Source organism: Ambystoma mexicanum, chromosome 2p (genome assembly GCF_040938575.1).
Source record: "Ambystoma mexicanum isolate Mex_15411 chromosome 2p, UKY_AmexF1_1, whole genome shotgun sequence".
Classification (NCBI taxonomy): domain Eukaryota; kingdom Metazoa; phylum Chordata; class Amphibia; order Caudata; family Ambystomatidae; genus Ambystoma; species Ambystoma mexicanum.
Genome location: NC_090923.1, coordinates 1259168016 through 1259180281, shown reverse-complemented (window position 1 = coordinate 1259180281; position 12266 = coordinate 1259168016).

Here is a 12266-nt window from a genome sequence, read left to right as displayed (position 1 = left end):
CTGATTTTGCTACGTTTGGTGGTCTGCCTTCCCATCTTCTCCTATCCTGCCTCCTCTCTCCTTGACGATGATCCAAACGTAAAGCTAGATCACTAATTTCTGAGCAAGTGGTTGGCTGGGGGTCTACTTGTACTATTAGATCCTTTAATTCCTCCCGAAGTCCCTGATAAAAGAGAGCCAATCTCTTCTCATGCGGCCACTCGGCTTCTACCACCAAGCGATTAAAAGTAGTTACATAGGTAATTAAATCTTTGCTCCCTTGCCATAGAATAATGAATTCCCGGTCCCTTATCAAGGAGGCTGTCCTCCTATTGAATAGCTTTCCAAATTCCTCTTGAAACTCTGCCCAATCATACAATATCGCATCGTCTTTCTGTACAAGGGGGGTGGCCCATGCCGCTGCATTTCCAGTAAGGTAGGAAATAACAAAGGCGGTGCGTGATTGAGCAGATCAGAAGACTGTTGGCTTAGTTAGAAAGTGCAATTGACATTGCGTCAAGAAAACATTATATTTTTGTGAGCCCCCCTGTACCTTTCTGGGGCTGCTAGCGGCGTAGGGGGCTCTGTGTTCACTTGGACTTGCACTGGGGTTGGAGGAGCCCCACCAGGGAGTGGGCTACTCTGGGCTGTAAGCACCTGCACTCGAGTGGCCAAAGTAACATAGTCCTGCCTAGTTGCCTCAAGTGCCTCCTTCAACTCTTGTAAGACGCGGGCTATGACTTCCATGGTTCTCGGAGTTCGTGCTGCTTGGGCGCTTAGAAAATACGTGGGTTCGCGCTACTATCAAGGCACAATCCAGTCCCACGCAGAAGCAGCAAGAACTCCTTCCTCCCCTTGGTGGTCTTGGCGCCTGGATTAGATGAACGCAGGCCACCGCGACCCCCAGGGGAAAGAGGGTTAGGGTCCACGGATTGGATAGGTTGGGGGAAGTGGGTAAACCGGGTTGAGGGTTAGGAAGCAGTTTTGGATAGGTAGAGGGTTTAAGGGGTAGGCATGCTCAGTAAGGCTGTTGTCCAGCGCCTTGCTAAGGTTCTGTTTTCTCCTTAGCCCTTGCATTCACTCTCACATGCATTCATATCTCATACATGCGTTACCCCCCCTCTTTGATTTATGACAGCTCGCTCAGTTAGAGGCACTGAGTAGCACCCAACTGTGAGATTGCAGAAAACAAGAACACTATAGTAAATTACACATGCACAAACATTATGCCCAAGAGGGGTTTCTCAAAATTGTCAATGAGTGCTTTGCTGGACTGTAGCAAGTAACCTAGACAAGAAATGCGTTGCAGTACGTAAACATAAAAAGAAAAGCACTTAGCTCTGGCTTCCTAGTTCATGCTCTGGGCGGCTGGCTGTGCTGTCTGTGAGAACAGCCGGCGTTCCTTTATCAGCAGTTCCTGATAAAAAAAGGAAACTGTTAGTGCGGTTCTCCTATGTGCTGTGGGTGTTTTTTCAAGGCGCAACAGGCGAGCAAATCATAGCATGCATCAGAGTTAGTATGCTGATTCCCAATGCGGCCCCGAACTCGAGCTGTGGGTGTTTTTTTCACAGCTCTAAATGCCCGCAACAGGCGAGCGAATCCTAGCATGCACCAGAGTTAGTATGTTGATTTCCAATGTGGCCCCGAACTCGCGGCCGCCAAATTTGTCAACCGGAGTCTCCCAAAGTTAGTTTACAGGGTAAGTATGTTCTGCTAAGTAGAAAAGTAACTGCCACTTATCTTAAGCAACGCGGGGCCAGAGGGCATTGTTCTAGGAGCAAGGGCAGGCCCCGCGTGTGATGTCTGCTGGAGCTCCGTACGGTGCGTCCTTTCGGATGAATTCTCGAGCGCGAACAAGCGTTCGGGGTTTGCGCATGCACGGTAGCCTCCTTGCACATGCGCAGTGTTGTTGGGCATTGGCTTGGCCGTGTCCCGTGTTGTTTGCAGGCCTGTGTGCCTGATTTCCTCTTAAACAGAGTTCGGGCTGCTGGGGCTGTAGTTGTCCCCAGGGCTGCTGGGACATGTAGTTTTTTTGGGTTTCTGTTCTTGGAAAGGGTCCTGCTGCCACACCAAGTACACACCAAGTACATCTACATAAAGGGCAGAGCTGACACCTACTCATTAGCCCTTCCCCAACTATGCCAGCAATTATTTTACATTTAGTTTTGCGCCTGATCCCCCTTGGCTTTACAACACTATGAGATGTAACAAAACGATCAACGAATAGCCTATCTAAAATTGATTGCAAGGAACGTGCTATCATGATCCACATGCTTGTGTTCTATGATACAGGTTACCTGTCTTCCAGTACCAGATACCTTTCCAGACGTATTAGATATTAGGCAACTCGTGTTATGATATAAAATGTATGGTCCACATGCTTAATAGTTTTTTTGATACTGTGTATTCACGCATATATATATTGAAATGTAAAGAGACTCATGTGTGCACCATAAAACGTGCGGCCACAGGGCTAATGTAAATAAGAGCAATTCTGTAGCACGGTGACCATTGTAAAAGTGAAGATATAGCCCACGATATAGGCAGAACCTGCGTTCTGCGTGTTATAAATGAAGTGACAGTAAACATGTACAAACCCCATTCTAATGGTCTGCTTATCACTCCACTAATCAAACTGAGCCAAATCACTCCCCTCTCCAGCAGCACCGCGCACAACGAGCGCCCAGCCCCCACCCCTCTCCCCCTTCATGTTGGAACTATGGCTAAAGGCCCATGCCTCACTGAGGCCTTAATGCAACAAATGTAGCCTCTCATTCTTCTGCTGAGCCTGCACAGAGTGTTCACCCCATGCCTCCTGATAGAAGATGACCCCCATACCTTTTTCTCCTTTCAGGGCAACCGACAAATGTGTATATATATATATAAATATATATATATATATAACATGAGAAATATATGATCCTCCCCCCAACTGTCATGGTGTCCATGGTTATTTTTTATGGATGTTTCTATTACGTGCTTTGAAGTAGTTTTTATATTAGAGAGTTAGTATCCATCATCTTATCCGGAGCCACATAAACCTCACCTCACACTGGCCAGCCCGGCTGAGGCACGTGATGTCCGCCTTCCCGCCAAGCAACTATCCAGTCATCTGAAGGCGGCGCCTATGAGACTATCCTGGATGTGTGGCTCATCAAATGAAATGTAATTTCTGTACCTTACATGATGTCATCATCTATGATGCTGTAACCCTTTTTAAAGTAATGTCAGAGTAATGTTGGGCAGAGCGCTCTCGGAGTTTGCAGACGTCTCTGTTTGCCCTACGTTTTAGGTAAACTTTACTTTTACTTTCACCCGCACTTGGTCTCATTCCCTCCTGGGTGTGTCCATTAGTGACTCTCACAGGGGAGTTTGAATTACATTTTTGGGGACTGCTCACTTTCACTACCTTGCCCTCTCTTTCCTCCTCCTCCGTCCCACCTTGGGCTCCTTTTCCTCCGTAGGGCGTACCTCTGATTTGTACCCCTCCCCGGAAGGTCCTCCTTGAAGATCTTGACCTCGATGTCCTCGGTCTTACCGAGACATGGTTCACGGCCAGCTCTCACAAGCTTTGGCACTCTCCTCCCTGATGGCTACAAGATCCTCTCCACACCTAGACCTTCTTGGTCCGGAGGAGGTGTAGCCCTGATCTTTCTTGAGTGGATTCCTGTCTCTATCATTCCCACTCAGACTTTCTCCTCTTTTGAATGCCTTTTCTGCAGCCCCTCTCTCTCTCTCCTAGCCATTCTCTTACTGTGGCTACTATCGACCTAGTCACCCAAATGACCTCATTTCTCTCTGAGTGCGCAGACCTCTCCCCCTCCCTCCAGGCCTCAACCACTCAACTCCTCCTCCTTGGTGACCTCAATATCCATCTAGACTCTCATTGTTCCTCCTCTGTACTCTTCTGTGACCTCTGCGACTCCCTCTCCCTTTCTATCTTCCCCTCTGGCCCGACTCGCTCTGCAGGGTACACACTTGATGTCTTGATCTCCTCTGACCTCCCCCTCTCCATCCCTCTGACCACTCCTCTCTCCTGGAGCGATCACTGCCTCCTCTCCTCTCATCTCTCCCTCTCTGACCCCCAGGCCAAGCCTACCCCAATACTGCCACCTATCTTCTTGGACATCCGGCCCATGGAGCGTGTGTCATTGGAGACTTTCGCCGCCACCTTCTCTTCCCCCTCCTCCACCTTAGGCTTACGGTTACGCTCACCTGGTATCCACAGGGACGCCACCCAGCCAGGTTACTCGCTGGTATGATTCTCAGCTTTGCCCTGATGTGGTCTGCGAGAAAGGTTCTGCCTTGTGGTAGAATTAGGCGTGCTCTCCGTCCTGCCTTCTTTGCAGGGGCGCGTTGTCTTTCATGGGCGAGTGCGGTTCAGTTACTTCACTGATGCCGGCCCGTTTGATATTGTTCAGGTAGGTCTTATTGCTGTTCTTTAGTTTTGTTGCTATTCTGCATGCCTTTCTTTGTTTAAAATGTCTCTTTTTTCTCTCTTAGATATGCAGAGCTTCAGTGCGGTGAACTGGCTTGGTTGAACCCCGCTGGTAAATGATGGCGCATTAAGAGCGCTATGATGCGGTAAGTAAGCGATATACGCAGCGCTGCGAAGTCTTGCCTTTGCTAACCTGTGTTTTCCTTCCTTGTAGGTCGCAGTGTTCTTCAGCACAAGTGGAATGTCCGGAGTGGTGCCACACGAGAGGCGACCAGCCAGGTAAGCCTTTTGAGCAGTCCGTAATTTGTAAATGTCTCTACTGCTTTCCTTAATGTTGCCTCTATCTTCCTCTTTCAGGTCATTCTGTCCGGGAGGCGTGCAGATTCGAGGAAGCTGTTCTCAGTAGCTGCAAGTGTTTAAAGATGAAGACTGCAGGTAAGATGCTGCTGCTAATGATGTTCCTTTTGTCTCCTTGCAGGTTTTGCTTCTCCGAGGTTCGAGGGAATAGCTGGACACTGTGAGTGTCACGTTGAAGCTGCAAAGTAACGTGAAGTGTTTTGTCTTGCTCGGGTGTGGTTTAAATAGCCCCAACACAATAGTCCAGGTGAAGTAGTCCCTAGGCTACCACACCCCAAAACACTAGACAGCATAGCTTGGCTCTTAGGAACCAAGCTATGTGGATGCCTCCATGTTGGCTGACAATAGAATAAAGTAGTTCCCAAGCACATTGTTTTTCATGGTGTATGAGCCTGACGCCATAGGTGTCAGGACTGGCCCCATGAGGGCTTTGAAGAGGATGCTAGGCTCTAGAGGCCCGAGTCCTGACTCCACCTGGCCAATGGGTTTGCCAGAGGGGGTTTTGGGCGAGAGTCGTGACACTGACTCCCCTCCGGACACAGCGCTGTCTCTGCTCTACTCTTCTGTTTCTGATACTCTTGATTCTCTTGCCCCTGTCATGAGGATCCGCTTGAAGTCCAAAGCCAAATGCATTTCTTGGTATGACTGTAACCTAGCTACACTTAAACGTATGTGTAGGGCGGCTGAAAGGAAATGGAGGGCTTCTCGTTCATCCTCTGACAACTGGCCTGTCGCCTGCTTCAAAGGCAATATCAACTCTGTCCACACCAAGAAGAGAGCCCACATTCAAGCCTGTGTCTCTGCGGCATCTAATAACTTGGCCAAACTCTTTAAAATCTGCAAGGAGCTGGCCAAACCTGCAGCAGTCTCTACTCCCTCCTGTCGCCGCATAGGCCCTTTTCAATGCCCTTGCCTCTCACTTCATCTCAGAAAGCCAGGACATCCTGCCACCCTCTCCTCCTCTCCCATCTCCATCTTTGAACGCTGCCCTCCTTCAGGCACCCCCACCCTCTTTCTCATCCATTCCTCTGTTCTCCCCTGACGAGGTCGCTAGACAAGCCTTATCTATGAAAGCCTCATCAACACAGGTTCATCCCTGTTCCTCTAAAATCATCAAGGACCACATTGATACCCTAGCTCCAGCCCTTGCCGATTTTTGCGACCACTCCTTTGCCTCAGGAGCCTTACCCTTCCCTCTGAAGCACTCTCTTGTGCATCCTTTTGCCTAGATATCTTCTTCCAGGCTATCCCCTAGTTGCATGTCGCATCAGCCGAAGCATCATGTCTATATTGGCAAAGGGTAGGAGCACAGGAAACCATAGGGCAAATAACAACTGAAAGAGGTTGGGAAGAGCAACGAGTGAGGTGTTGGTATCATATACCTAAGCGCTTACGCCATTTTCCGTGCATTGGCATTGTGATAAAATTCTTGCACTATTTGCTAGATTTTGATTTAATTTGCCCAGTTCCTCATTCCACTTCCAATTGATTGCCACCTAATGTCCTTGTGCTACAATCATTTGTCAAGTTCTTGTGTGATATGATTAGGCTCTCTCATATTTCAGTTGGACTTTAACAAGGCTGCATCATCCTATGGTAAACACATTCCCATCATTGTATTTCCAACTAGAAACCTACGTCTACGAACAAATCATGGAAAATGTAGAAAACTATTGGTTATTAGATCAAGCACAAGTACCTTCAGACCCATGACATAAACAGAAACTGCACTACTATCTATATGGAATCATCTAAAGATCAACGCAGACTCCAATGCCAACCCCGCACTAACACTACTCGATCTCTCAGCAGCCTTCGACACAGGCAACCACGACATACTCCTCAAAAGACGAGAGGATATTGGGATCAGGAACACAGCTCTCCTCAGGCTAAAATTCTTCTTAACAGAAAGAACAGAACTTGGATGGCGCCATTCAAGTCAGCACCTCATAAAACATGTTGAGTCCCTCAGGGCTCATCGATGTCACTGCTACTCTTCAACTTCTACATGTACCCCCTGATGAACCTCATCAAAAACTTGGCCTCACCTGCTACAACTACGCAGTTGCCACTCAAATCATTTATAAAATCAACTCCAGCGAATAACAAAACCCAACACCCACCAACTGCTTCATTGAACTAAACCAGTGGATGAGCACTGCCAGCCTTAAACTCAACCCAGACAAAACTGAAAATCGTGATCGCAACCAACGACCCATTGAACAACCATCACGTTCCATGGGCCACCAAGCTGGGAAACCCACCAGAACCATCCAAAGTGGTCACAAATCTTGGAATCCTAAAGGACAACGAACTAACACTAGAGCCACAAGTCAACGCAGTAGTTAAGAAATGCTTCTTCTACCTACACACGATCAAGAAGATACTCCCTTTCTCCTCCTTCACTCACGGAACATTCGCCGTCATCTCTCTCGTCATGTCAAGAATAGACTACGCCAACAGCATCTATCTCAGAATGCCAGAATACCTTATGAGGAAGCTACAAGGAATACAGAACCCAACAGTTAGACTACCCCTTAGACTCACTTATAGAGAACACATCACCCCAGCGCTAAGAACACTCCATCGGTAGTCAAAAACCAAATCTTCTTCAAAACTCTGCATAACACACAGCAATCCACAGCCAAGGAGTGGAGTTAATACAGGAAAAAATCACCATCTACAAACCAACACAAATACTAAGGCCTAGCAATGACATTTGCCTCGGACTGAAGCAATAGGCAAACCAATTTGGTGGATCTGCATTCTCCTGCATAGCAGTCAAACTCTGGAACTCACTTGCAAAGGAAATGCAAAAAACAGAAGATCACCTAAAATTCAGGAAACTATTAAAAATCTGGCTCTTTAATGCACCAAAATGAAGAAGAACACCAGAGAGCTAAATCGGGCCACTGCAATGCAAGAGAAATATATGAAACTGGACAACCCCCTCAAACCCCAAAGAAAACGATCTGACCCTGAACTGAATAGGAACAAGGCCAACCGAATAGGTGAACCAAACTAAAAAAATAAGTTTAAAAAAAAAAACCTGACTAACCCAGCTAAAAGCTTGCTAACACTCTGCATACCCACCACCCAACACAGAAGTAACATGATGCAGATCTTTGCCACAAACACCCAAGCTACAGGTACTCTACCAACTCTCCACAACACTCAAGTAGCACCTAAAACACTTGTAGGCAACCACTCGCAAGCCATCAGAGAAATTTTAGTTAAAAAAAATCATACCAGCACACAGTGACCAGTTTTTCCAAACTGAAGCTAGCAACAGCACAACAAAGCTCTCTTGCACTTTTACCTCTCAACCAAACTAACTAACCACATTAATCCCCCTTTCTTTCAGATCCCCAACTTTTGACCACTATTGCCATCCTATTTTATGTAATAGCTGCAATTTTTGGTAGACATTTTGCCTTCCTACCTGTAATTGCTAAAATTGTGTCTTTTCTAATTGTTCTTTTTGGTTAATGAATGCATGTTTATGTTGTGACTTCTCTCCGTAATTGCTCCATGTGTGTGCTTGACACATATAGGGCCTCATTACGAGTTTGTCAGTCTGGAAACAACGGTACTGCTAAGCTTGCCGGTACCGTTATTTCCGGCCCGGCAAACTATGAGTTCTGCGAGCGTGTGCCCTTCAGCCCGTCAGGTCTGACCTGGCGGGCGGAACGGAACACGCTCGCAGACCTTGACGGATGCACCGGCACTGTTGCACACAGTGCCGGTGCATCCATCCTCCCCATTCCCATTGAGTCCAATGGTGCCGGGAAAAAAAAATAATTATTTTATTTTTATTTTTAATAAATACCGCCGGGCTCATAATGACTCCTATTGTGTTGTTAAATGGCTTCATTAATTGCTGCATTTATTTTGGTATTCCAACAACTATTCAAATGCTCTCGTTAGAACTGAAAGCGTTAATACAACTCAGCATTCTTGTATTCTTACAGACCAGTGAAGTCTTCAAAATGTCTGTGCCAGTTCAGAGAATGCTCTGCAGCCTCAGCTCTCTGTCCCCACCCTGGAAGACACCCAGCCATCTCCCAGAGCAAGATGCCAGAATGTACAGACCTTACGCCTGAGGTATGACTTGGCAGCACAGATGTAATACACTAATGCAATATATAGTGCACACAGGGAGTAAACCAGCTATATATAGGGCAATGAGAGAATAGGGAACATTTACTAATAATCTATTATTGAATTAATTAGTGAAATGTTCCTAATTCTGCAATACTTTCATGTTCTGAGGGCTTCAAAGGCCGCTAATGCCCTGGTGTGCGACGTACATGGCTGAGTGAACCAAGGGCCTCAGCGTCGTACCCATATTCAGTTGATGGGCTGGTGAAACCTGCAGAACTCATTATGTTATGCTTTTAGCGCCGCCATGCTTCGCCTTAAGGTACTAATAGCAATTGAGAAAATACCCTGGCTGCGTTTGCTTTTCTGGCCTATTTTCATCACTGTAATGGCATTGTTTAGCTGTATGCAGACAATTTTTAAATTGATGTGACACTCGGGCGATTATTTTACAGCTTTGTAAACTTTTAAGCAAAATAAGGAGACGTTTTTAACTTCTTTAATTGCAAATTCTTTCCAGATGGGTTTATAGGCGCACAAAGGTTAAACCTGAGACGTTATACATCCAATTTCTTTCTGAAAGGTGGGTATATTTGCATGTTTTATGTGTGACAATCAAAATTCATGGTGAGTTAGAATTTTGCGTACACTTTCACTTTCACCCAAAAGATTACATGCCCTACCCATACTAAAGGTAGAACCCTTGATTGGATTGCCGTGCACAATTGCCCTATCTGGGTACTATCCACACTACCTCAGCATTGGTCTGACCACCACTTGATTACGTTCGCCTTAGTGGCCCCACCCTCGCTACTCACTGATAGTGTAGCCCCAGCAGTCCCCACTAGAAACAAAAGAAACATCACTCCGGAAAACCTCATCCCTCTGATCATACCTACCCTCAATTCTATCCCAGATCACTCTGACCCATTCACCATGGTAGACATGTACAACAAAGTGATGCTATCATCCCTTGATGCCATAGCACCCTTAAAGATTAGAAAAAGCAAACAACGTAAACATGTGAACACCTGGTTCTCCCCACAACTAAAAATACTCAGACTTGAGAAACGTTGATGTGAGAAAATATGGAGACTTGATCCTTCAGAGACCAATAAGTGCAACCTAAGTAAGCAATCGGCCCTTTACAAAAAAGAAATAATTTCCACGAAACAAACCTCATACAACTCCCGAATCACACAAGCCAAGTCCAATACCAAAGAGCTCTTTACAATTCTGAAGGAGATAGAATCCCCTATGCAAACCCCAGACTCTTGCACCAAGGACAAAAACTGGTGTACAAACATTCAAAATGCCCGTCTAATAAAATCACCACCTTGCAAACTAAAATCCACCATAAAAAGACCACCCTTCTCACTATAACTAAACCTAATATTAATAATATGACAGTGACGCCTCCTATCTCGACGCCCCCACTTGACGCTACCTCTTACTTCAACTTCCGCAAAGTATCTATCAAAGAGGTTGAGAATGTCATCCTCACTCTTAAACCATCGAACTGCCACGGGGACTTATGCCTAGCACAACTTATAAAAGATGCAGCTTGCGAACTCTCACCTTTCATCACTAAATTAATAAATGCTTCTTTCAACACAGGCACAATACCTAACAATCTGAAACAGTCCTGGGTCCTCCCACTCCTTAAAAAACAAAACCTAGACCCCTCCATCCCTACGAACTACCGCCCTATTACTACAGTACCATTCATGCCTAAAATCCTCGACAAAATGGATATCTACAAATTCAACATTACCTAGAACATAACCATCTCTTAGGAATCCGACAATCTGGTTTCAGACCCCAACATGGAACAGAAACCGCTTCGATTGACCTTTAGATACAAAAATAGACAAGTTGAGAGACCAGGGCAAAACGGCACTACTGTTGCTCCTTGACCTCTCAGCAGCTTTCGATTTAGTCGACCATGAGATTCTGTGCAAACACCTCGAGTCGGCCGCACACTTCTCCCAAGAGGCAATAGGCTGGATTCAGTCCTTCCTCAGTAATAGAACAATGCGCGTCTTCTCACCATTAGCGGCTGCTGACCCCACGCCCATTGCTTGCGGAGTGCCTCAGGGCTCCTGCGTCTCACCTACCATGTATAACATCTTAACAAAGTGTCATGATCTCTGCTTCCAAAAGGTCAGGGTTTTCTCAACTCCCTTGGAAGCAGATCCATAACCCAGGTTCCGAGTGCCAACCAGTCCCAATTGGGACCTTTTGGACCCAGTCCTGGCGCCAGTGGCACCAGGCTCATAAATATGCCCAGTCCCAGCGCTGGAAGCGCCGGGCTCATAATGCTTGGGTGGACTTACCTGCAGCAGACCATGCTGCTTACTTGCCTGCCAGTTGAGCCTCTGATCCTCTTCTGTTTGGAACTACTTTTCCTGTTGGGTGGGGCAGGAGCCACGCCCTAGATTCAGAACACTGGAACTCTTCTGGAAAGCAGGAACTCTTTTCTTACCTAGGCGTGGCTGTGGAAGGAGACACCTAAGCACTACAGGAGGCTATTTAAACCACACCCGATGGATGAATCTTGCTTTGCATTATTCTGCATCCTCTGCAGCAGAACGCTCATCGTGTCTTCTGCATCTGATCCTGGGCCTAAGGAAAAAGGCTTACCATCCCGAATCCAGTCTTCAGCAACACCTATAAAGACAAGAAAGAACAGGTTAGCATTACGGTCTTCAGTGACAGCTCTTCACTTACCTGGTCCATCGGCTGTCACCAATGCCTCGCGCTGCATTCCGGCATCTGAAAGACAAAGGCTTACCTACTCTTCGTGCACTCCGGAGGTCTTCACACTGCATGTCGGCATCTGAAAGACAAAAGCTTACCAACTCTTCGCGCGCTCCGGAGGCCTTCGGCGCTGCATCCCGCATCTGAAAGACAAAACAAGGTGCGTTTAAAGACATTGGGGAACTTTAATACTCACGTGCCATTACTCCTTTCCACATCTAACCCAGTGGGTATTCCGGCACCCTGCAGCCGCTCCGAACTTGTACCTGCAAAATAAAAAGACAGTTAGAGCGCATCGTGAAGCAGGCAACAAGCGCTTACTTACGTGCTTCCAGGCGCTTCTATTCATCACACGGGCTCCATCTTCAACTCACTTCAGCCCGTCATCCGCCATCGCCGGAACCCTGCAAAACAAGAAACATCATTACTAAAGACTTTAAAGACATTAGAATTACTCGAAACTTACCGTTCATGCAGTAAACGACGGACAGCAGTCCTCTGAAGTCAAGAGGCCTGCTCCCCTTATCCAGTGAAGAAACTGGTTACAGCACCCTGCCCCGAGGCAGATGGAGAGCACGGCGTTCACTTACCTAAGGTGAGAGCGTTAACCTTTGGGGTTCTACAGGAGAAG